Genomic DNA, 26958 nt, shown 5'->3' with positions numbered 1-26958 from the left:
GAGACCAACCTCCACTTGGCTACAGCCTCCCTTCAGGTAGTTGTAGACAGCAATGAGGTCACCCCTGAGCCTCCTCTTCTCCAGGCTAAACAACCCCAGCTCCCTCAGCCTCTCCTCATAGAGTTTGTGTTCCAGGCCCCTCACCAGCTTCACGGCTTCACCCTTCACAAAGGGTAGCTAACCACAGCAGAGACACCTGTAGTAAGGATGGATTGAGTTTAATATTAGGTATGCCTTTGCTGGTCATGGCTCACTTTAGAGTCTGGCTAGTACAGGACCTGGTTTGATACGGTTTCTGGTTAACAAACAGTTATTCTTCTGAAGCATGAAGAGATTTCAGAGTAACCTAGCCTATTCCATTACTCAGCTAGCTAGTGGTAGCTCATAAATCAAAGCTTTTCTCATTCTTTTGTCCTGATATCTTGGCCTTGATTCTAAAAGTAGTGCCTAAAGGTGTGTTGTGCATGTGACAGATTTACCTATGAATCCAGCCCTGCAGGCACCCTGCAGCTGCAAAAGGTGCTTTGCAGATACATCTGGCAGGATATTCTCCACCTTTTTGTTTGTTTGCTTCTCTTCAGAGAGAACCTCTACGTACATGGTATACATTGCTGTAGTGCTGGATTTACAGTTGGACATGATAATCTTAGAGGTCTTCTCCAACCTTAAGGATTCTATGATGAAGCATTCCTAAGCCAGTAAAAATCACATTGATTTACAGGAGCATAAAGTACGTTTTTGTTATAATCTTCTGTGACCTGGTGAATGTAATTAATTAAAATGTTAAAAGGTGTGATACTCACAGCTCAAAATCTCCTTTCATATGAAAAAACAGTATTTTCCATGTGAAAACCTGCTGCCCCTCAGTGGTTTCTAAGAAAACAGACCAATGGCTTTGATCTCTCAGGACAATTATGACCTGGTTATAATCCAGTCCTTTTGGTTAAAAACTAAATTAACAGTTAATTATTTGGTTAATAACGAAACTACAGTGTGACACCAGGGAACAGATTGCAAACAGTGAACTGGCAAGGTGCTCTACTTGTTTCCTGAGCCCACTCCTTCCACCCAGACATCCATTGTCATTTCTCATAGGGTGACAATGAACGTTGATTTAGATGGTAGCTATAGGTCACAGTGAATCCTGGAAATATTAAGGAGGGAAATGCTACAGTAAAGAAATTCTGAAATTATTCAGAAAATTGCCTCTGATATTTAAAGTGTTCAGTGTTTGCAAGTACAGATGGAGCCAACGTGACCTGCAAGCAGTATGCATGACCAAAACAAAATTGTCAGTTGACTAAAGAAAACAAGACTGAGATTCCTCATCTGAGACAACATCTAGTCTAGGCAACCACTACTAGCATGAATAAACAACACAGACATAGCAGAAATTTATGGTAATGAAAGTGCAATTCATCAGAAGAAGCTTATATAATTGAATTACATTTATTTAACCTCCCTTCTTGCAGTATCTCAGTGCTTCTTTTAAACTGTTTAAAAGTGTTTAATTATACAGGAACCCAGTGAGGTAAACAGCTACTGACCATCTATGTTACCTCTTCCAAGCCAAAGAGAAAGAATGAACAGGGCCTACATTCAGACTGGCTCATAGAAGTTAACTTCACTGTCATAAATGCCTACTCCACTGATGCCACTAAAAGCTGAATCTTACAGCCTTGGATAAACAGTGCTGAGCTAGATGCCACAGCAGTTGTGAAACCAAAGGCCTGTACTGATAGCAAGTGGTCTGGATACAGCCCTAAAAAAGAGCTTTTCCATAGTCATGCTGAGTCTGAAGTAGAACAGAAAGTTGACATTGGATGCTTCCCAAGCCCCACAGGGCTGGTAGGAAAAATTCTGTGGAAAGCAGAATTTCTGAAAATAATCTTTTAATGTAGTGGATGTTCTAGGCAAGTCGGAGGAAAGCACAGTCACCTTACCTAGCTTCATCATAAGGCCCTGTAGAAGCTTCTGGCAGATGTTCACAAACTCTCTTTGTCCTGAGATTTCTTTCTTCCCAACAGCCAGTCAGCACTCTCTGCTCTCTGTGACTTTTTTTTCTTTTTCTTTTTCTTTTTTTTTTTTTTTTTCCATTTACAAGACCAAGAGTCTCATTTTCAGTTCAACTGAAGATGATTATAATTGATGTGAATTATGCAAAGCCTTTTGTTGCATTTTCCATTCTGGCACACTCAAAGCCCTGGATCTGAACCATCAATCTGTACTGCTGTTCCAGGTCCGAGTCTGCAAAGCAATCCCATTTATAGTTTGAGAAATCTTTGTCTGGTTGATCACATTAGTAATTACGTTCTGTGTGAGTATAAGTCCCTACATTTAAATTTGAGTCAGTGGATTAATACCATGAGATGAAACTCTCCTTTCGCAAGTCGTTTGCAATCCACAAATAACTCTGCTGAGAGCATAACAAAGGCCCTTTGTGTTATTGCACAGTGGAGCCAAAAATGTTCTTGAAACAAAGTTTGTTTTCAATATAATTACATACAGCTCATACATAAAACAGCTTGTTGCAGCCAAGCCAAAAACGTAGTCCTTTAGATTCTATGAACATCTTCATCTGCCTGTATTAACAGAAACAAATGCAGAGTAAGACTGTTTATATTTCACTGGTTCCTTTCTTTTATGCTATTTGATACATTGCTTCTTGCTTAAGAATACAGCATTGCAAGAATCTTACTGCTGGCACAAATGTCTGCCTGTACAAATGGCCTTGCAGGACTGTGAGTTCAGCGAGTGAATTCAGGACTTTTGGGATAGTGCCTGTTGATCCTGACTGCAGACATATAAATCTGCAGAAAATGTAGCAAGCATACTTTCTAACACTGTAGAAAAGGCTGAAAATAAAGACTTATATTTTATCTTTTAATTTATTTTTCATATATATATATATATACACATAGTGTGCATGCTAAGAACAGGAGGATGTATTCAAACTTTCCAGTGAAATCTTGCCAGCCTAGCATTTTATTTTAGGAACCCTGACCATGTCTTCAGCCATCTCTATCAGCTGAAGCATTCTGTCAGCATGATACATTTAGAGACTTCTCAACAATTAAATAATCATTCTGCACTTGAAATGATGGAAACAATTTTCGATCCCCCAAATGTTGTTGGGAAAACCAGACTCCCTACAAGAAAGCACTATAATTCACCTGGGAAATTTTGTTTGTTGGTCATTTGTCCTCACACCCCTGAATACCTCCATCCTGCAGAGCAATATCTGTAGAGCCACATGCCAATAAGATTCTGATTCTCCATGCTGTTCTCTCTTGTATTTCAGTATTTAATATCTTTCTTTTTGAAAGCAGTAGTGGGAAAACAAATGTTAATAATCCACAGTACCACTCAATTCTTCAGCAGTGTATGTATCTCTGCCACCACACCATTGCAGTTTACATGATTACTGGAAGAATTCCTTTTTACAGGTGAATTTTCCATGGATAGAAAGCCCAGTGAAGGGCTGTTACAGTGATTCATCTCATCCTCATCATTACTCCTACTGAATGGACAGAATGGGTGTGATGGCTGTGCCACAGTGAGAGGTGGAACACACTAAAGGACAGTGCTAGCTGAAGCACTCAAGTTAAAAATAAATGCTGTCCTTCTCTTCTGAGGACAGGTCAAATCCCTGGAGGCCTCAGATCAAAGCAGGCAAGAGTTGTGCAGAGCATAATTAACTTTGGTAAGAAAGCACAACCAGAATGCTAGTACTGGAAAAATTCTCTTACCAAAGGCCTTTTCAGTCTCAGTTTCTGATTATTTTTTTCCCCAAGAAGCAAAAGACAGTTCTGGCCCTGACACAACCTACACAACTGGAGAAGTATGTAGCTATTCTTCCCACCAACAGGCTAGGAAGCTGCATCACCAGAAATCCATAGCCCTCTGATTCTCCCCTTTGACTTCCTTCCACTACTTTGGGAAAGAAAAAGGTTTTTGAAAGTATGCCACATTACTGTTACATAGTCTGGCACCTATCCAGGGCACAGCTAATGCTCAGCCACTACCTGGCCCAGCTCAGTCAGAAGTGCCTCAGCACCTATGCAGGCACCACTCATAATAAAACTACGGTAGTAGCTTTGTACCCTCTGCTGCGATCACCTGCATCTGCTTATGCTCCATGCTCTACTCACTCTGCTAGCAGCAACAACTGGAAGCAAGGAAAGGCATCCAAACTCCTCTTGCATTTCACATACACACAAGCAGGTTACACCAGTCTTGTCTGAAATCAACATCTATACAAACACAGCCTGGAAATCATAGAATTGTGTAATCATATACATTGGAAAAGACCCTTGAGATCATAGAGTCCGACTGTGAACACAGAGGAGCCAAGTCCACCAACAAATCACGTCTCTAGGCACCACTCCACACGTCTTCTAAATACCTCCAGGGGTGATGACTCAACCATGTCCCTGTTCCAATGCTTGATAACCCTTCTGGTGGATAATTTTTTCCTACTATTGATCAATAATGCTAACATAAAATCGTGACATAGGGCATGTAACAAATTCCTCACTGGTTTAGGAGCTTGGCTCTGATAGCAAAAAACAAATCTCTGGAATACTTCCTTCAGTTCTAATAGGAACAAGCGAAAAGAGCATATATTACAAAGGCACATCCAACACAAAATCTAGAAATTACCTGACCATTACTTTGTCTAAGGGCTAAAAAGTGTCAATTCTGTAAAAATGAGTAAGTACAGAAACATAAGCTCCCCAGCCTTGACAGATATCATTGCATGGAAAGTATAACTTTGCCTATTTCATAGTCAGGAACATCACAATGGAACAGGTTATTTTAGTGGTATAAATTAATTAGAAGTCTTCAACAAAAGAAAGAAAGGCTTGCCCCAAGAACCAATATGCATTTCATTTATCATTTCATTTCTAAATCTCTGTAAGTCAAATAGTTGAAATGTCTACTTGTCTAAGCAGTTTCAAACTAGTTCTAAGCTAGGCAGTAAGTTGTCCTAACTGAAATATTTCATTTGAGAGCCAGAGAAAAAGTATATTCAGCCATGAGGAGTTCTGTGCTAGAGAAAGAAAACTATTCCCTATATACATTCAAATGTGAGTCACAAATAGAAGTTGACAAATATCTGATCTAGCAGGGAAGAACCTACAAGACATTCCTTATAAACTTATAATTGAAGCAAAACAAAATCTAAAACTTAAGAAAGGAATTTTTGACTATTGAAACTTTCAACAATGGTAAGAGTGTGCTGAAGCAGGACTAAATGCAGCAAACCTCAAGGTAACACTGCTCTGCTGTCTCAACACACATTATAAACTCTCATAGCAAACTTCTGGCAAAGCTGGCAGCCTGTGGCTTGGACAGGGGCACTCTGGGGTGGGTTAAGAACTGGCTGGAGGGCCAGGGCCAGAGAGTGGTGGTGAATGGTGCCACATCCAGTTGGCAGCCAGTCACTAGTGGTGTGCCCCAGGGATCAGTGCTGGGCCCAGTCCTGTTCAGTATCTTTATTGATGATCTGGACGAGGAGATTGAGTCCAGCATCAGTAAGTTTGCAGATGACACCAAGTTGGGAGCAAGTGTTGATCCGTTAGACGACAGGAGGGCTCTGCAGAGGGATCCAAACAGGCTGGACAGGTGGGCACAGTCCAACAGCATGAGATTTAACAAGGGTAAGTGCTGAGTTCTACATTTTGGCCACAACAACCCCATGCAGCACTACAGGCCAGTGACAGAGCAGTCGGAGAGCAGACAGGTAAAGAGGGACCTAAGAGTACTGGTCAACAGCCAACTGAACATGAGCCTGCAGTGTGCCCAGGTGGCCAAGAAGGCCAACGGCATCCTGGCCTGTATCAGGAACAGTGTGGACAGCAGGACCAGGGAACTCCTTCTGCCCCTCTACTCAGCACTGGTTAGGCCACACATTGAGTACTGTGTCCAGTTCTGGGCCCCTCAATTTCAGAAAGATGTTGAAATGCTTGAATGTGCCCAGAGAAGGGCACCAAGGCTGGTGAGGGGGCTGGAGCACAGCCCTAAGAGGAGTGGCTGAGGGAGCTGGGAGTGTTTAGCCTGGAGAAGAGGAGGCTCAGGGAGACCTTATTGCTGTCTACAACTACCTGAAAGGAGATTGTAGCCAGGTAGGAGTTGGCCTCTTCTGCCAGGCACCCAGTGACAGCAAAAGAGGACACAGCCTCAAGCTGCACCAAGGCAGGTTTAGGCTGGACGTTAGGAAGAATTTCATCACAGAGAGAGTGATTGGCATTGGAATGGACTGCCCAGGGAGGTGATGGAGTCACCATCCCTGGAAGTGCTTGAAAAGAGTTTGACTGTAGCACTTGGTGCCATGGTTTAGTAGATAGATGGTGTTAGGTGATAGGTTGGACTTGGTGATCTTAAAGGTCTTTTTCAACCTGATTAATTCTGTGATTCTGTGATAACTATCTGTACGTCTCTGGAAACTAGTAACACACAGGCAGTCTGGGCCCTAAATTCTATGTCTAGGCATTGTCTGCCTGTAGTTCACTGAAAGCTTCAAACAAAAATAATGAAAACAAATATCAAATTCACTAGATACTCAATGGGAAAAGAAGAACTAGAAAAGCTGACTTGAAATTTTTACTAAAAAATGCCATTAAAGTATGTGTTAGCCAGACAACCCTATGCTTACCAAAAAGCAGCCCCAAAGCAGAATTGAATTCCCTGTGTTTTACCTAGTTCCCTATGACAGTCATAAAGAATACTCTCCAGCTAAATTCCCAGTAAATGAGTTTTAGATCTGTGGGCAATTGCAGCACTTTGCTGAAGTTGCTGGTATAATTATCTTCCACTGAGCCTATTTTGGGAAACGTTTTAGAGGGACCTCTATGTTCAGGGTGGCTAAAGCTGCAGGAAATCAGTCCCACACAGATTAAGCCACGCTGAGGGTGCGGCAGCAGCTGAGCTGTAGAATCCCATGGGTTCTCCTCAAGCGTGGAAAACAACACAGAGATATGGAATTGCTTTGAATGTAGAACAATGTGTGCATATGTAGGCATTAACATGTACACGTGCTTTTAACAAAGAACAGTGAAAATAAACTCTGCAGATGCAGACAAATAAGTTGGCAAAAAAAGCAGGACACAAATGGCAAACCAGGAGCAGGAACACAACCATAAACAGAATAAAAGCAGCTTCTTGGCTGTCTGTGCTGAAAGACTTGGAACTGAGAAGAGAGGAACTTGCTCCTGTTACTTGAGTTCAAGCACACTCAATGAAATATGCTCAGCCTCTCCAAAAAGCCCTAGTCTGCATCATAAAATACCTAGCTGCATCTTCATTTTATTCTTTTGCTGGAAATACCCTGGGAATCCTTGCAAGTTGATAAATCATTCATTTCAAAATGAAGAGAAAAAATAAAGTAAAATTTTCAAGAAGCTGCAAAAGAACTGGATCTAAAATCTAATATCAGGAGATTAACTGGAATGTATCTGCAACTAGTTTGATTTCTGAGGTTTGGTTGCATACTTCTGACATTGAAATAAAGAATCTACTTGGTTTGTGAAAGTTGCACAATATGAAGCCTATACTTTATGTCTATATAAAACTGTTGCATAAAAAAAACCCAAACCACTAGGTTGGAATTTAGTTTTCACGCAGGCAGATTTCTTTAATGCCTTCTCTAATAGCCAAACTGCTACCTCCAAAATACAGATTGAGGTACTGGGTCTGCATGCCCCTTCTTCATCTAATAAGTCTATCAGGAAACAAACTGAACACACATATCAATAGCGTGAGAACAGTTGCTGTTACTGAACAAAATCACTGCATTGGAAAAGAAATATAACACATATACATTATAAATTAATTACACAATTTGCTTGATTTCTGTTAACCACCACAACAAAAAAGTTAAGAAGAAGAAACAGCTCAGTGATTTAACCAGACCCATGGATTAAATTGTGTCTTGGGGTATCTTTGGTGCTCTAGACACAACCACGACTGAGATACAACCTTTGTATTTGTTGAACACTGGAATATACTTAGAATATTTTCCTCCCCATGATTATCACAAGAGTTTACAAGAGGTTGTAAATGATGTCTCTTGCATAGAGATGGCTTCACATTGGAATCAAAAGGATATAAAATGTCTCACAAGCATTGGGAATTGTAGAGAGAAATAAGAAAAAAAAAAGAAAACCCAAAACCGCTGCAGCTGGCAGTGACAATTTCAACATGAAAGCAAATGAAAGTAAAGAGTATGCCAAGACCTATTGCTTTGATTTAAATGCTAGTGATTTTAGAAAGAAGATAAGAAAACAAATTATTTTTATTCCTGTAATTGATATATTAATAATCAAGAGAGAAAACAACATGGAGCTTTAAAAAATATTATAGCCTTAAAGTTTCAGTCCAATTTTCTCATACATTTAAAGTCAAATGTACACTAACAAAAACGCAGTAGAGAAAAACTCTTATTTAATCCAGAAGTGTATTTAGATTTTTATTGGAGCACACAAAGAAGGCCAAGCAACAAGAATACAAGTGGTGGAATCAGGGAGGAAAACAACAACCAAATTAGGAAGAAAACAAATGCAGCAAAATGAGAACAGGAGGAAACAGTGAGATAAACATCTTACCTCTTGCTGCAGTGTTCGGAAAGCTTTTCTCTTACTACTCTTTCACACTCATCATGTCTTCCCAAAGGACTTCAGCATTTCACAACTGTAGAATAATAACTTCATCATAATAAAAATGCATTTGCACCACAGTGTATATCTTTCAACCTTCCTTTTTCTCCACGTGCTCCATCATTGACTGCAGTCCATTAAAACTACTTAGAGTGCATTTTGGAAACATCAGTCTTTCTCAAACAAACTCATCACTGCAGATTCCTACCCACCAATTTTCTGCCCCTCTGCAGCAGCATATTCCATTTCCCTCTAGGGGGCATCTGCCCTTGCTGACAAAATTCACAAGTGATAAAATGTTTTCATGAGGCTAAAGTGGAGAAACTGCTTCTTTCAGGGTTTTACCAAACAGTCATTTGGCGGTTGTGGGTTTTTTTTTTTTTTTTTTTTTTGGTCACAAACTAATTTTTCCTGGGCCTCAAGACTATTTTCTCTTTTAGATTGAAGCCAGATTTTTTTTTCTAGCAGGGGGGTTGTTTAAAGCAATCTTTTAAAGTCCTTTTTTAAAGTCCTTTCCACTCAATCCATTCCATGATTTGTCTTATAAAATTAGATTTTTCTCCCATGGTAAAGAATAAAATGGTTAATGAAGGCTAGCTGATGTTTATCCTGTATACATTCCACCTCAACTAAAAGTGTAAGGTTTCTTTAAAGAAAACACAGTCAGTAGCATAGCAAATCATGGTATCTGAAAAGTTATGCATGGATCTTGAACTATAATAGGAACAGCAGCTCAGATTATCTGTTTATCTGATACTCAGAGGCGTGCGCCCTGAGAGATGCTTAGACAGACAAAAGACAGGCGGGAAACATTAGCACTGAGCAGAGGTAGCTGGCTGTAAAACAGCATTATCTACACAAGTCATAAAAGATCAAAACTAGAGAGTTCTCCAGGAACCCATACAAGGACCACGAAAAGACTGTATGGAAAGCAAGTAGACAGATTGTGACCCTGTGGGGGTTTTCTTTTCTCAGTCGCAAGACAGACCCTGACTAAAGCAGTGCCCAAAGGAGGGGTAAGTGCATGATACTGCCTCTTGCTCCAGCTTCAGCAAATGCAGCTGCTGGAAGACAACTTGTATTCCTGCTCTCATCTTTCTCTCCTTTTCTGCCCCAACACACTCTTTCTGCACTTCTTCCAATGTCTTCAGCTTATGTCTTAGCAGGCTGGATCACTCTTTTTGGCAGCACTGGTGAAGTCTGAAACAGGAAGGCAGAGTAAAGCAATGTCTTTAAATAGTTCATTGCTCATAAAAGCCAAATCTTGGAGTCACTGTGTTCTAAACTCAGTCTCCTCTAGCAATGTTGCACATTAAAGTCAGGAGTGGAAACAGAAGGTACATTTTCTAACTTGGCTTTTTTTTCTCTGTCCCCTCCCATATGTACTTCTCTTAACTTAGTGAGGAGGCTTTTACCATAATAGTAATAACACCAGGTCTGGCTCATCATCTTAACCTCTTCTTCATCCAAGAGGAACAGTTATTCCTACTTTAATATGATATAAGAGGCTGCCAAATACATCAGTTTCCTTTGCTGTAAGATAAAAAATAAAACCAATAGCCACTACCATTGCTATGAAGAAAAGATGGTTTAAAATCTCCCTCAATCAAATTCCCTGCCATATTTTTTTTTACTTTGTGGCTAATAAAGGTTTAAACTTCTGGGCGTTTGTTTGTTGTTTGAAGGACACTTGGGTGTCTCTAAATGCCCAGACTTTTAACTATTCACTATTGTACTATGAGTGGTATAAATAAACACCTTTGACCCTCCTGACTCATTTGTTCCAGTAAACCAGGCTTCTAATTAATACAGGATGTCACTATTATCTCTCCATCCCCCATAGATGACTCTATAAACACTGTGCCATTGTTTCTTCATTATCTTCTTCTTCCCAGCATTCTTCCTCTCGCTGTTTAGTTGCCATTTCTTTGGTTACCTCCCTATCCTTACTGACTTAAGAGCACCAACCATCTCTGCTCTCCTGGGGGAAGAGCAGCTCTTACCCTGATAGCCTTAACTGAAGTGAAAGGCAGTCCTTTATGTTAAAACTCAGAATCTTTAGGTTACATATATATGAAAAAACAGTTCTTCCAATAATGATGAAATGAGACCACAGTGCCTTTCTATAGTCCTTATTCTGTAGCCTAATCCCTTCAAGATTATGGTCTACAGCTATGGTACGATTTGTTACTCTGATGAAGCTTGCCCTTCCATTTTGGCACCACTCTGCCCTATCTTCTGAGTAGCCACTTTCCTTGGAAAGACTGTCATGAACCCCAGGCTCCCAGACATCCCCATTTGTTATTCCCTGCTAATGTCACAGATTCTAGTCAATAAGAAGCAAAAGGACTTCAACCAGTGTTGACACTGCAGAAGGTAAAAAGGTCAGACACAAGAAAAAACTCTTCCCATCACAACAAAAAGAGGAGGAGGAGAGGAAAGAAGAGGAGGAAGAGGAGGAAGAGGAGGAGGAGGAGGAGGAGGAGGAGGAGGAGGAGGAAGAGGAGGAGGAGGAGGAGGAGGAGGAGGAGGAGGAGGAGGAGGAGGAGGAGGAGGAGGAGGAGGAGGAGGAGGAAGAGGAGGAGGAAGAGGAGAAGGAAGAGGAGGAGGAAGAGGAGGAGGAGGAAGAGGGGAGAGGAGGAGAGAGAAGGGAAAGGAAAAAGGAAAGGGAAGGGGAAGCAAAAGGGAAAGGGAAGAAAAAGGAAAAGGGAAGGGAAAGGGAAGGAAAGGTGTCCTTACTTCCTTTCCCCATAGCTACAGTAGTGGCTGTTGGTTTTGTTTTGTATATTATAGTAAGATAAACTGTTATACTTGGCGGCCTTTTAAGTGGTATTAAAACTTTTTGGTGCACCTAATAAGACTGAGGAATCACTGCTGGACATATTAGACAGAAGATGGCAGGAACACCAGGCACAAATGGATTAGTGGATTATGTTCTGGGAGAATGGATGTTCTACCGGATTTATTGAGATACTTCCCAGACACAGTTCCTAAGTCTGTAATAAAAGTAGCAATATCTAACTCCATCTAAGCTGGAGAAGCCCACCCTTAGTTCTGTCCAAGCTGTGGTGAAATCACATTCAAGTCAGGCACTTGGTAATTATTTTTAAAAGTATGATGCCAACACCACCTACGGCCCCGTTGCAGGTTGCTTTTTTTTACTAACTTCTTTCAGATCCCTTCCTCTGCTTCTTAGTGTCTGCTCTGATTGCAAACACGTTGAAAGAAACAGCATATGTAGAATACTTGTCATACTGCTTGGAATGGAAGACAATTCAGGGTAGTAAAGCTAAGCACATACATGTACATAATGTATTAGTATAATAACAATGTAGATTTGAGCGACTGTGGAGACATTCAGACAGCTGAAATAAGGAACTACAGATGAACTATGCTGAAGCTATTTTTTGATGTATGAATGACACTGATGCTTTTGAAATGTCACAAATTCAAAATTGGGTCCTACAGTAAAAACTAACTTTCATTGTCATATAAATGTATTCATTTGCTGTATGTTCAGGAAAACTCCAAATACAGTTTGAGAAATTTGACTCAGAAATTCTGGACTTCAGCAAGGCCTTTGACACTGTCCCCCACAGCAAACTGCTGGCTAAGCTGTCAGCCCATGGCTTGGATGGCAACACTCTGTGCTGGGTTAGGAACTGGCTGGAGGGCCGGACCCAGAGAGTGGTGGTGAATGGTGCCACATCCAGCTGGCGGCTGTCACTAGTGGTGTCCCTCAGGGATCTGTGCTGGGCCCCATCCTCTTTAACATCTTCATAGATGATCTGGATGAGGGCATGGAGTCAGTCATCAGCAAGTTTGCAGATGACACCAAGCTGGGGGCAGATGTGACTGAGTTGGAGGGCAGAAGGGCTCTGCAGCGGGACCTTGACCACCTGGACAGATGGGCAGAGTCCAATGGGATGGGGTTCAATAGCTCCAAGTGCAGGGTGCTGCACTTTGGCTACAACAACCCCATGGAGAGATATAGGCTAGGGTTGGAGTGGCTGGAGAGCAGCCAGACAGAGAGGGATCTGGGGGTGCTGATTGATACCCACCTGAACATGAGCTAGCAGTGTGCCCAGGTGGCCAAGAGAGCCAGTGGCATCCTGGCCTGCATCAGGAATGGTGTGGTCAGCAGGAGCAGGGAGGTCATTCTGCCCCTGTACTCTGCACTGGTTAGACCTCACCTTGAGTACTGTGTTCAGTTCTGGGCCTCCCAGGTTAAAAGGGACATTGAGATGCTTGAGCGTGTCCAGAGAAGGGCGACGAGGCTGGGGAGAGGCCTCGAGCACAGCCCTATGAGGAGAGGCTGAGAGAGCTGGGGTTGTTTAGTCTGGAGAAGAGGAGGCTCAGGGGTGACCTTATTGCTGTCTACAACTACCTGAGGGGTGGTTGTGGCCAGGAGGAGGTTGCTCTCTTCTCTCAGGTGGCCAGCACCAGAACGAGAGGACACAGCCTCAGGCTGCGCCAGGGGAGATTTAGGCTGGAGGTGAGGAGAAAGTTCTTCACTGAGAGAGTCATTGGACACTGGAATGGGCTGCCCGGGGAGGTGGTGGAGTCGCCGTCCCTGGGGCTGTTCAAGGCAAGGTTGGACGTGGCACTTGGTGCCATGGTCTAGCCTTGAGCTCTGTGGTAAAGGGTTGGACTTGATGATCTGTGAGGTCTCTTCCAACCCTAATGATACTGTGATACTGTGAAATTAGAATGAAGGGATGCTAACAAAGGCATCAGACAGGAAATCTCCTGTTATTAACAAAGTCACCAGTGAAACATTCTTTCTCAGAAGGAAATGACCAGCATCTCACTGGAGCGAAAGTAAACAAGAGATGAGGTGACACAAAATTTTTATTAAAGATGTTTAACTCCTCTGACATATCCAGTAAAATCATAATACATTGCAGATAACTTGAATGCATTAGGTGAAGGTCTTGAGTAGATCCATTTCTGTCAGTAGACATATTCAACATTTAGGCTGAAAATGAACAAAATATTGAGAAGGTTTAAGTCCATCAAAGCTTACAGAAAATGAGAAGCCAGTAAAAAAAAGAATGCAGCTTCTAATTACAGAAGAACCAGTGACATTTTAAATAACAAACATGATTAATGCAGGAATTATTTTTCTGTGTTGGCAAACAAACAAGGAATTACACAGTAAAAGAAACAGTGTCCTTCAGTCTTGAACAAATAGAAAATAACATAATCATTAAGAACATGAACCTTACACTACCAGAAAGGATCCTGTGAACATTGCCAAAGAAAAAGAATGAATAGCTACCGTTTGTATCTATTAACAATATTTTAAGAAAAGCACATTTTCTCCCCAACAATATCTGTCTAATAAAGACATCTCTATTTTAAACATTTTTAGTATTTACATATATATATATATATGTTATAACTATGATTATGACAACCTGAATATCTCCAAAAGGAGTCAACATACAAAGTACAGCTTTGGCACAATTAAACAGAAAGGATTTGCCACAGTATAATGACAAGAAATAACCACTAGGAACTTGAATAACCACTCAGAATTCTTTGGAACTTGCATCAACAGTGAAGGATATTAAGATGTGCTTGTCATATGATGCAGTTCCAGGAATAAAGACTGGCTGGGAAAGGTGTCAGCTCATAATTAATGACAAGTACATGAGAAATCATCTATTAAAAAAAAAATATTCCTATGGATAAACAGCTTCTCTGCAAAAGAAAACATGGACACAGCCTTAAAGCAAATATGTAACACCAAAATAAATATTGGTTTATCTTATGTTTGGTATATAATGTTAAAACCAAATAGGTGACTGCTAAAACATACACTAACTGCTTATATTGTCATTAGGTTTCACTTCGGTAATGTCAGGTATGGCGCAAATTTGCTCAACAGATGCTGAAAATAAACTTTGTTAATATGAGAAGCAGAGCCTGAGCTAGCAAAAATGAAGTGCTAACCTCGAAGACAACTCCTGCATATGTTACAGCAGCCAGATTTTCTGAGAAAACAAGGCTTACACAATCCTTACCCATCAGCCAGCATCCCTACCACTTCACACCTAATAATGTTTGAATGTCCCAGCCAATTTTTGCACCGAATTTCAAAACAATTCAGGTTGGATGAGTCTAATACCTGAAGCATCCACAGGTAAATTAATTTTAATAATGTTGAATCACAAAATGATTCAGATCAGATGAGACCTCAAAAGGTCATCTGGTTCAGCTGGTGACATGTAAAAGCACTTTTTACAAGTTTCAGAAAAATGCACCATTAACATACAGATACATACAGAGTTTATGCTTTGCATCAGCTGACTGACCAACTAAGACACAACCAGCTGCATTATCATAGCTTTAGGTGAGTCATAGCACATACTGATGCTTGCCTGGATGGAGTGGCACTTTGCAGGGCTGCTTCAGGACACTGATTGAGGACACAGAATATAAATATGTACGGATATCTACTGCTTGTAAACTGTCTGCCAAAGCCATAAATGCAAGAACTGAGACCATAAGACTCATTAAATGGGCAAGAGAATAAGAGCATAAAATCTGATTCGGGTAACCTTCTAATTTCAGTTTAAAATTTTATTTCTGCATACAAATGAAGTAATTATATGGACATTTTTTTCTATTCTGAAGGGCCCAAACTCAGAAGGTGGATTTCTGTGCGAAGACTTTGAGCTACTGCTTTAGAGGAAAAATATTTATTTCTGAAAACAATAGCTGTTCTCCATTGTTACAAGCTGGATTCTCTTTTGGCCCAGCTATTCACCAGCAATCATGTGACACTAATAAAGAATCAGAGAAACAACCACTTTCTACAAATGCTGAACACTATCTGGGTTCAGAAACGTGTATTGTTTCTAACGTTACACCCTCTTCCATCCCACATCCTTGAACTTGGCTGCTTCACTGCAGAATGCCTGATTAGAGGCTGCCAAACAGTAATGCTCAGTGATATTACAAAAAGAAATAAAATTCCTCTCCTCTTCCTCACTCTCATTTACACTACAAATTACAGCTCCATATTATTGATATCAGACTTTGTTACTCTTCAAAATCTGATCAGGATTTTATCCATCTGCTGGGAGGCATGGAAGCCCATCAACAGATCTGAGCTTCTCTTTACCATGACTATTTCCCTTCCTCAGTGATGGCAGTGGAATCATATGGCAGTTCATCTGAAGATGGAACCACATAAAGATACCATCTGTTTCTCCTGTACTGACTTACTGGATCCCTCTCAAGTATGTAGCAGCTTTGGGTATAACTATGTCTATAGAGAGCAGCTGATGCTATCCAGTATTTCTCCAGAACAATTTAATAAGGATAAGAACTTCTCCACTAAGTAAAGGTAAATGTCACACCTTCTTCTGATGCACAGAGGATAACACCTCAAATCTCCTAGGAGCAAGTGTCTCATTCTGACACACTTTGATATGAACATTCAGGATGAAGGCTTGCTTACACTGTCAGCGGCACGACTTTGATCTTTCACTTTGCAAGCTGATCTTTCACTTATGCCATTGTGTGGAGCATTCCCATAGCACACTGGACAACTTTGTTACAAGACTTTCTTACTAATGCACATTTCTTTTCCCAGTAGAACATACTCTGTCTCAAGCTGTCTCCAGTCTCATCGGATCCCAAAATGCTGGCACATGTCTGCCAAACTATTTCTGCTATGAGTAGCTATTTCTGCCCAAAAGCTGGTTTAAACTTCACTCTAGCCTGCTAACCTGCACTTTACTAGGAGACAGGATTTTCAAATATGCCTAGGAAAATACTCAATGTTAGGAAACATCATACAAGTATTCTTTTTTTTTTTTTTTTTTTTTTTTAATGTTCTGAAGTCTGTTACTACTACTTTTAATCTGCCTTCTGTCTCAGCTTCTGACCCCATCTTAAAATGTTCTGCTCCTGTTGTGTCAATCAAAAACTATTTTTCTAAGATGTTGCTCTTCAAAGGCCTGAGGTATGACTCCACTACAGCCGGAGCTGTGACTGACTCCTGCACAAATGTATACAGGACAGGTTGATTATTCAGAATAGTATAGCTGAAATAGCAAGGAGATTACATACAGGCTGAATTCCTATGGTGAGGCTAGCAAGTGACTCAAAACACACTGAGCATCCTTTGAGACAGTTGAGTGAATAACAAAGAAAATCAGTCAGTATTCATGGTCTTTCTGGACCAGTATGAGAGAAGCAGAAGGCTAAACAGTGGAACAAAACTTTGTAACAGTGTTCTTGTGATTGTAAATCACAGATACTAAATTTGAGCATACTTAGAATTATAAGCAACACAGAGAAAACAATGACATTAATTGTACAGTAAAAGATCAATTTCCTGTCACTCACTGAAGGTGCTCTCTTGACTAGAGATCACATTCATTGTCAGGTAAGACAGCTTTGAAAGTCACAGACAATACACATAACGATGCTTTCTTGGCTGAGTGCACATTTTTGTCACCTTAATAAATTAATTTATTTTCATATTTGAGCTAAGAACTCTCCAGTATTGGCTAAAAATGGAACACTTACCCACAAACCATGTAAATGAGCAATTTATGTCCATTACTCCGTATGGGAATCCAAGAAGAAATAATGTGAGAAGAGAAAAATAATAAGCTGTGTACAAAGTACCACCTTCATTCCCACATCTTCAGGATGCCACCCATGGGAGAGATAGTGGACCACCTGGCCCAAGGGAAAAAAACAAGACTTGAAGTATGTTAAACACTGGGCTGTACATCATCTGTATTATGCTAAGGTGTTGTTTGTATGATGGTATGAGTCACTGCGAGGTGATAGGAGTTACACTTGTTACACTTGTGTTGCTGACACTTGTTTCACACTAGTCTTACGCCTGCACTCGCACAGAATAAGGGGCACCTGCTTCAATCCAAAGGTGGTTGTTGCATGTGTCTGACTACTGACAGCGTCAACTCAGTCTATTCTTAGCCTTCTAGAGTTTTCACCATCCAAACTGTGACCTGCAGACAGCACCGGTTGCGCTTACAATAGTCAGCTAGGTTCATCTCAGCCAATGTATAATGCAATGACATAAAGCCCTGATGAATCTTGCAAGGGTCAGATGGCCTGGAAACATAATGGAAACATGAGTGACTCACTCAGCACTCGGTTTTGTTCCCTCAGACGAAAGGAACAGCAGCTTACTCGTTTATGGGGAATGACAGGCTCAGACATTGAAAAAATAAACAGCTGTAGTGGGCTAACCTTGGCTTCCAGGTGTCCATCAAGCTCTCTGTAGCTCTTTTCCTCAGATGGACAAGAGAATATAATATTAAAATCTCATGGGTTGAGACAAAGACTTTCTCTCACAAAGTGAATAGGAGGACAGGGAACAGAAGTTGCAGTCATTCCACCATATATCATCATTGCTGCTATTTCCTCCTTACGCTCTACCTCTGCTCCAGCATGGAGTCAGTCAGTGGGAGACAGTCTTTCACTAACTTCTCTAATCTGAAGCCTTCCCACAGGCTAGAATTCTCCACAAACTTCTCCATCCTGGGTCCCTTCCATGGGAGGCAGTCTTTCATGAATGGACTACTCCAGTGTGGGTCACCCATGAGGCCGCAGGTCCCGTCAGAAAACCTGCTGCAGCATGACGCCCTCCTCATGGGTCCACAGGTCTTACTAGAAGCCTGCTCAAACCAGGTGCTCTCCATGAGCTGACAGCTTCCTTCAGGGCACATTCCCCTGCTCCGGCATGGGATCTTTCATGGGCTGCAGGGTGGGTATCTGCTCCACTGTATCTCCTCCCCCTTCTTCTTCACTGGCCTTAGTGTCTGAAAAGTTGCTTCTCTCATATGTTCTCTTACAGTTGTGCAGCACTTTCTTTCTTCTTGTCTTACATAAGCTACCACAGAAGTGGTAGCTACACTGCTGATGGTCTTGGCCAGCAGCAGGTCCATTTTGGAGCCTACTGGCACTGACTCTGTCAGACATGGAGGAAGCTTCTGGCATATTCCTGCAGAAGTGATCCTCTGCTACCAAACCCCACATAAACCCAATACAGTGGTCAAAAGCAAAATGGTCTTCATGTCACTCTTTTAACCCAAAAGACAACATAGATTTCTTCAGATAAATCTTTCCTGCAATCAAATTATTTCAATATAGGCCTGGCCTGATCTTGCAGACAGACCAGGACTGCCAGGCTATTAATTTCTCCATCGATATATCAGAGGTAGAGAGAATGGAAGCTCTAAAACTTCCTCAAAACATCTGAACTGTTTTACAGTCATGTGTTCCACCGATTAATCAGAAGGCAGACTGTACTCACTACCACAGGAAGTATAACTTCCTGGGTTAAAACTCATGTAGGTATTTCATCTGTTATAACTCAATGCTTGTTCTGTGGTTTGTGGCCTTCCTGCTTAGTTACAAGTGCTCTTGATTGAGTTGAATCATGGATGTGGCTAAACATATTACTTCCTCTTTCCTTGAATAACATCTTTCAGTGCTCCACCACAGTCTTGATACTCCAGCACAGCTCAGTACTCTGTATTCAGAGTCAAGTAGGCATCAACTTTGTAGATCAATATTTTGAGGAATCTCAAAATACTACCAGTGGAGTTTTTCACTCCTGTCCTCAAAGAAAATATGACTTTTGGGGAACTGCTTGGTAAAATTATCTTTGTTTAATTATGAGATATTAATTATGTTTTACATTTATTTAAAAGCTTATTTATATTTAAAAGTTATTCTTTATGTTGGAAATATTTCTTGCATTTTTGCACTTAAGACAAAAATCAAGTACTTTAAAAAAAAAAAATCACTTTGTACTTTTCAAAGTTACAAATTGTCCTTTGCGTCATCAAGATCATTTTCCCTATTCCCGTGTACTTGGGTGGAGCATGTAATAATATGGTTTCTGTAAACAAGTGAGTTGATGAGTTGCTTATAAACCACTGAACAGAATTATAAGCACTACCACTCCCAAATCATCCAGCCTGCAAGACAGAACTGCTCTAATTGTCTGTCTTGTCACAAACTCTTTTAATACCTACTGTGGAGACTCCTCATAGCTTTCAGGTAATTTAGTGAATTTTTTACTTAGTAGTTATACTTAAAAATTACTTAGAAATATATGTAGAAATTTCCACTGTAACGGCAAGTCTAAATCGAAAAGACAGGAGTTTGTATCATCTAAGATATCAAAGAGGGATTCATTGAGTATTACCAAAATAATTTTTACTCTATTAAGTACATTCTGCCTTTCACTTAGACTAACTTTGCAAGGGTGCTTGTTAGGGTAGGAGGGAGAAGATTAACTTTTATGAATGATTCCTTTCAATGAAAGATGAAAGACTGATTTATATTTAAACAACTAGATCTTCTGAACAGTGTAAGTCAGAGATCACATTACATGTTTAGTTTATCACACATTTGCAAAGCTTACCACACAGTAGTAACTCCACATGTTCCACAACTGCAATACTATTTAGCTGCAGAAATTTTATTTGATTTAGAGCAGCATAAATATCCAAAGTATACAGTTTTCCTCCATAAAACAGACGGACTATCAAATGCATTGAAGCTATACTAGTTCTGCTGCACAATGCAATTCCTTGTTCTTGGAAACTACCCCACATATCTTATATCATAAAATCATGAAATCAACCAGGTTGGAAGAGACCTCCAAGGTCATCCAGGCCAACCTAGCATCCAGTCCTATCCAATCAACTAGACCATGGCACAAAGTGCCCCATCCAGTCTTTTCTTCAACACCTTCAGGGATGGCAACTCCACCATATCCCTAGGCAGCCCATTCCAATGGCAAATCACTCTCTGTGGGAAGAACTTCCTCCTAAGATCCAGCCTAGACCTCCTCCAGCACAACTTGAGACTGTGTCCCCTTGTTCTGTTGCTGGTTGCCTGGGAAAAAAGACCAACTCCCACCTGGCTACAGCCTCTCTTCAAAGCTATCAAAGGTGGGCACTTGCAGAATTTGAAGTGCAGATACAGATATTAGTACAAAGTATGCTTTTGGGTGGATGATTCTTTGCTACTAAGCCATCATAAAGTCAATAGTGCTTTCATGCAACCAGCTTCTTGTCTCGCTTCACAAGAAGATTCCCCAAAATACTCTTATTTTTTTTCCAAGAGAAAAAGACTCCTCCTGACAACAGACATTGCTACTTGACTTACTCACAATTAAACTTGAATAATAGTATCAACAGAAACCTATTTAAAAAGCTTGTTCAGCAGAGCTGTGTTAAGCACAACGCTGAACAGCAACTTCAGGACACCTACAAATACTCCCAATGCTATGGCCTTTGAAGCATGCTATTGAATTTCTTCCATGTTACATTTTGACTACCATAAGTGCACAGCTAGCTAACTGAAAATGTAATTGTCTTGTATTTGGACAGAAATCACCTTGCTACAGGAGTGATTTGGAATTGATCAAACTTTAAATCAGGAATCCCAGATGAGATCTAGCTTTCTCAAAAACACTGTGAGGCCTGAAGTGTGTTTATCCAAGGCGTTCAAGGATTCAGATCCAGAATAGTATAATTTCAGATCAGCCTGCAGCATGCTGTAGGAATCACACACTAGGTGCTGGAATGTTTGTGCAAACATTCAGAGGAGTATTATGTCCTCATTCACAACATCAGCACATAGATGACAATTTAGGCAGTATTTGATGAGATTACTTTGCAGCAGTTCAAGTTTTTCAGTCAACAGAGCTCCCAACTGTCTATGCCCAGCAATTACTAATCCACCTCACAGTTGTCAGTACACATACACAGTTCCATAGGCTTTCATCCCTTCCCCAGCCTGGGTCTGCACTTGTTTTGTATGGAGCTGCTTAGGCAAGCTACTCTTTGTGCTGAATTCAGATTCTGTAGTTTCCTTGTCACAGAATCATAGAACAGTTTGGGTTGGAAGGGACCTTGTGATGGTTTGGGGGTTTCCCCACCCCCCCACACTTTTGTATTTGCCCCAGCTAACTCAGACGGACCCTGGGAATATAGATGAAGCAATTTATTTACAGCTAGCAGAATTTACAAGCAGCTATTTACAATATATACAGTTATATACAATTATATACAGAAATATACAAAGGATAAACAATACAAAAGCACAACTCCCCTCCCAGAAACCTGAGTCCCCAGGAGGGGCTCTCAAACCACCCCAACACCTCCCCCCGGCCCTCTCAACCTTACCCCAGTTCTCAGGAAGAAAAGAGGTGCAGACAAGAGGTTAGGGAGCAAGGTTAGTAGGAGCAGGGTTAATGAGATGTGACCATGTCTAAGGCCAAAGCAAGAGTGAGAAACAAAATGGAGAAAAAGTCTTTCTTCTTCCCAGAGTTCTCAGCGTAACTGTGAGAGAAGTAGACACAATTGTTTTTCATTTCACTGCCCGTTATCTAGTTCTGTTACCAAAACATTCCAGCTTGCTTCAAACTAGCACAATCTACCCCTGTCTACTTCGCTTAGAGTATCGCTGAGAATTATCCTATCTAATCTAAACCAATATTTACACTAAAACAATATATACAAGTTCAGTTCACACTTCAATCAGATGTAGGTGATTCAAAAGCTCAGAACAGGGACTCCCAGGTGATATTTGGTTCGTGCTCACGTGCTGTAGATTCTATTGTAGATTCTCTCAGTGTTGGGCGCCGATGTTACCTAGAACAGAAAACTCCTAACAGCTTATATTAGACACTCTGAATTTAAACTCTCTCAGCTAAGGTTAAATTTCTCTGTGGAATACACTGGATTTCACCATTCTCCTGCATTACCCAGTAGGTGTGACCAGGACCTTCAGCAGAAACCACCCCTCGGACAGGTTTCCCTTCGCCCGAAGGAGAAAATACCCAAACAGTTTTCCCTAACAGATTCTTTTCACGTACAACAGGAACTTTATCACCGTCTACTGTTTGGACTAAATCTGATTGTGCAGGTCCTGCTCTATTTACTGAACCTCTACTATTTACCAACCAAGTAGCTTCTGCTAAATGTTTGTCCCAGTTTTTCAGAGTTCCACCCCCCATGGCTTTGAGGGTGGTTTTCAGCAAACCATTGTAGCGTTCAATCTTCCCTGAAGCTGGTGCATAGTAGGGTATGTGATAGATCCATTCAATACCATGCTCTTTGGCCCAGTTTTTTACAAGATTGTTCTTGAAATGAGTACCATTGTCTGACTCAATTCTCTCTGGAGTTCCATGTCTCCACAAGATCTGTCTCTCCAAACCAACAATGGTGTTACGTGCAGTAGCATGCGGAACTGGATAGGTTTCCAACCATCCAGTGCTGGCTTCTACCATCGTTAGCACATACTGCTTGCCAAAACGAGATCGAGGTAAAGTGATGTAGTCAATCTGCCAGGCTTCTCCATACTTGTACTTTGACCATCTCTCACCATACCATAAGGGCTTGATTCGCTTAGCCTGCTTAATAGCAGCACAAATGTCACAGTCATAGATGACTTGGGTGATAGCGTCCATGGACAAGTCAATTGACCTATCACGAGCCCATCGGTATGTTCCATCTCTGCCTTGATGTCCAGATGAGTCATGGGCCCACCGAGCTAAGAACAGCTCACCTCGGTGTTTCCAATCGAGGTCAATGTCAAGTTCAGAGTTGGTATCAACTTGAGCAATCTTAGCAGCTTGGTCTGCCTTCTGGTTATGTTGATGTTCCTCAGTGGCTCTGCTCTTAGGCATGTGTGCATCTACATGCCGCACCTTCACTGGAGTTCTCTCCAGCCGTGCATCAATGTCCTGCCATAGATCAGCACACCAAATAGGCTTTCCTTTCCTCTGCCAACCATTCTTCTTCCAGTCCTTTAGCCAACCCCATAGAGCATTGGCTACCATCCACGAGTCGGTGTAGAGGTAAAGGATAGGCCAACTTTCACGTTCAGCCACATCAAGAGCAAGTTGAACAGCTTTTACCTCAGCAAACTGACTGGATTCTCCTTCTCCATCTTTCGTTTCGGTAACTCTCCTGGTTGGACTCCAAACCGCTGACTTCCATATTCGCTTGTTCCCAACAAGACGACAGGAACCATCTGTGAACAAAGCATAGTTCTTTTCCTGATCAGAGAGATCACCATAGGGAGGAGCTTCCTCAGCACGAGTTATTTTCTCCTCTGGAGGTTTGGAACAGTCTGTGCCTTCCGGCCAGTTGGTGATCACCTCCACCAGACCAGGTCGGTCAAGATTACCCATTCGTGCTCGTTGGGTTATCAAAGCCATCCATTTAGACCAGGTTGATTCTGTGGCATGATGTGGTGATGAACCTTTGCCCTTGAACATCCAGTTAAGAACTGGCAGTCTAGGAGCTAAAAGCAATTGTGACTCAGTTCCAATCACTTCAGAAGCTGCTTTCACTCCTTCATAGGCTGCTAGAATCTCTTTCTCAGTTGCAGTATAATTTGTCTCTGAACCTCTGTAACAACGTCCCCAGAAACCAAGTGGACGACCACGTGTCTCATTTGGAGCTCTCTGCCAAAGACTCCAAGTTGGACCATTTTCACTGGCAGCCGTGTACAGAATGTTTTTAATGTCCGGACCAGATCTCACAGGTCCCAAGCCCACTGCATGGACTACTTCTCGCTTAATTTGATCAAAGGCTGCTTGTTGTTCAGGTCCCCACTCGAAATTGTTTCTCTTACGAGTCACATCATGCAGAGGTTTGACAATCTGACTGAAACCAGGAATGTGTAGTCTCCAAAATCCCACCACACCAAGAAAAGCAAGTGTGTCCTTCTTACTGGTGGGAACTGCCATGGTAGAGACTTTGTTGATCACATCCTGAGGAATGTAACGGCGACCATCCTGCCACCGCACTCCCAGAAACTGAATTTCTCTGGCAGGTCCTTTGACCTTGTCTCTCTTAATGGCAAAACCTGCTTGCAACAGAATGTCAATGATTTTGTTACCTTTCTCGAAGACTTCCTTAGCGGTTTGGCCCCACACAACGATGTCGTCGATGTACTGGATGTGCTCTGGAGCTTTACCTTTCTCCAGTGCATTGTGGATGACTGAGTGACAGATGGTTGAGCTGTGTTTCCACCCCTGAGGCAAACGGTTGAACTGGTACTGGATTCCTCTCCAGGTGAATGCAAACTGAGGCCTGCACTCCTTTGCTATGGGAATAGAGAAGAAGGCATTAGCAATGTCTATGGTTGCATACCATTTAGCCTCCTTCGATTCCAGCTCGTACTGGAGTTCCAGCATGTCTGGCACAGCTGCACTCATGGGTGGTGTCACCTCGTTGAGGGCACGAAAGTCAACTGTCAGTCTCCAGTCGCCCGTAGGTTTACGCACAGGCCAGATGGGACTGTTGAAAGGTGAATGAGCTTTCTCGATGACAGCCTGACTCTCCAATTGACGAATCAGCTGATGAATGGGCAACAAAGAGTCACGGTTAGTTCTGTACTGTCTGTGATGAACAGTTTGAGTTGCAATTGGCACTTCCAGGTCCTCTATGTCATGATGTCCCACAACTGCAGATTCATCAGAAAGTTCAGGTCTAATGGACAATTTCAATTTATCATCCTCAATCTCTACAGATGCTATTCCAAAAGCCCATTTATGACCCTTAGGATCTTTGAAACAACCTTGTCTCAAAAAGTCAATTCCCAAAATGCAAGGCGCATCAGGACCAGTTACAATAGTATGTGTCTTCCACTCTTTACCAGTTAAACTGATCTCAGCCTGTACCTTAGTTAACTCTTGAGATCCACCTGTGATTCCAAAAATAGATATGGACTCTGTCCCTTTGCAATTAGATGGCAATAAAGTACACTGAGCACCTGTGTCAACCAAAGCCCTGTATTTCCGAACTCTTGAACTGCCAGGCCACCCAATGAATACATTCCAATAGATTCGGTTTTCTCCACTATCCCTTTCCTCCTCCTGGCTGGAGGCAGGGCACCCCTAATGCTGAACATGGCATGTGGGGTGTACACAATGATTGGTGTTGTTGTGAGAGGAACTGCAACTGTTGGAACAATTGCAGTTGCTCTCAGGAGCTGAAGAAGTGACAGCTACTTTCCTGGCATTATTGCCTCTGTTTCTGCCACTCTGCAGATCCCTGACCCTCTTTGAAAGAGCTGAAGTAGGTTTACCATCCCATTTGTTCATGTTCTCACCGTATGTGTCACGCAGAAGTATCCACAGTGACGCACGTGATTGCTGCTGTCTGGGTGGAATTTGTCTCCTCCTGGGCTGGAATTGCCTTGCAGGAGGTGGGCGTCTGTTCCTGACTGCAGAAACATTCACCCATTCAGATGATGCAGGAATGGTATCCTTGACCAGATTGGAAATTGAGGTTGTAAGGTCCTCCTTCAGTTCTTTCATGCTCTCCTTGATGCCATCTCTTATACCATCTTTAAGCTCTGTAGTCATAGTCTTTATGGCACAGATTATACCAGAATGTGACAAGCTGTCCTCAATCTGCCTGAGCTGGTCAGTGAATTCACCAACAGTGAAGGATCTTCCATTATCACTCCTTGCTAGAAACTTACTGGCCAAGATGTTAGCATAGGATGAAGGAGCAAGCTTAATCAGCTTCTTCATGAGACCTGTTCCCAAAGGAACATCATCAGGCTCATGAGTGCCATGATCTCCATAAAGCACTTCCTTCACAGCAAACTCCTTCAGAAGCTTAATTCCCTGCTCAACAGTGTTCCACTTCTTGGCAGCCCATGGCAAATCATCCCGGGAAGGATATCTCATAGCCACAGCCAACAAAAGGCGTGTCCACAAGCTAACCCTACCAAGAGGACTTGCTAGGTGTTTGTCCACTCCACTCTCCTTAGTGAGTGGTCCCAGCTGCTTGGCAGACTTGTCTCCTACCTGCAGAGCATTAGCACCAATGCCACGGCATCTCACTAGCCAGCTTAAGATTGGCTCACCTGATTCCCTTGTGTATTCCTTCCTAACTTCCCTGACCTCTCTGAGTGGATCCTTGGAACCCTGGATGTCATCTTCCTCCTCCTCTTCCTCCTGTTGTTCTGGTGGTGCCGGGCCTAACACAATCTTCCTCATAGCATTCCTAAACTCATGGGAACCATCCTCTCTCCTGGCAGCTAACCTCACAGTGCTCCTCTCACTTGAGTATTGTTGTCTCAGCACATCTACAAGGTCTTGCAGACTAACTGCGTCCTCTTCCTCCTCTTGCTGCTGATCACCAGAGGTCCCATCTCTTACATCCTCCTGCGAACCACTCTTTGTCTTAGCTTTTGCCTTAGCAGGTGCCAGAAGGGCCTGAGCAGCAACAGACTTGGATGTGTCTGCTGGAGGATTTGAATC

The sequence above is a fragment of the Pogoniulus pusillus genome, chromosome Z (assembly GCF_015220805.1).
Source record: "Pogoniulus pusillus isolate bPogPus1 chromosome Z, bPogPus1.pri, whole genome shotgun sequence".
NCBI classification, from domain to species: Eukaryota; Metazoa; Chordata; class Aves; order Piciformes; family Lybiidae; genus Pogoniulus; species Pogoniulus pusillus.
The sequence above is the reverse complement of the archived record's forward strand: the minus strand, read 5'-3'. Positions refer to the sequence as shown.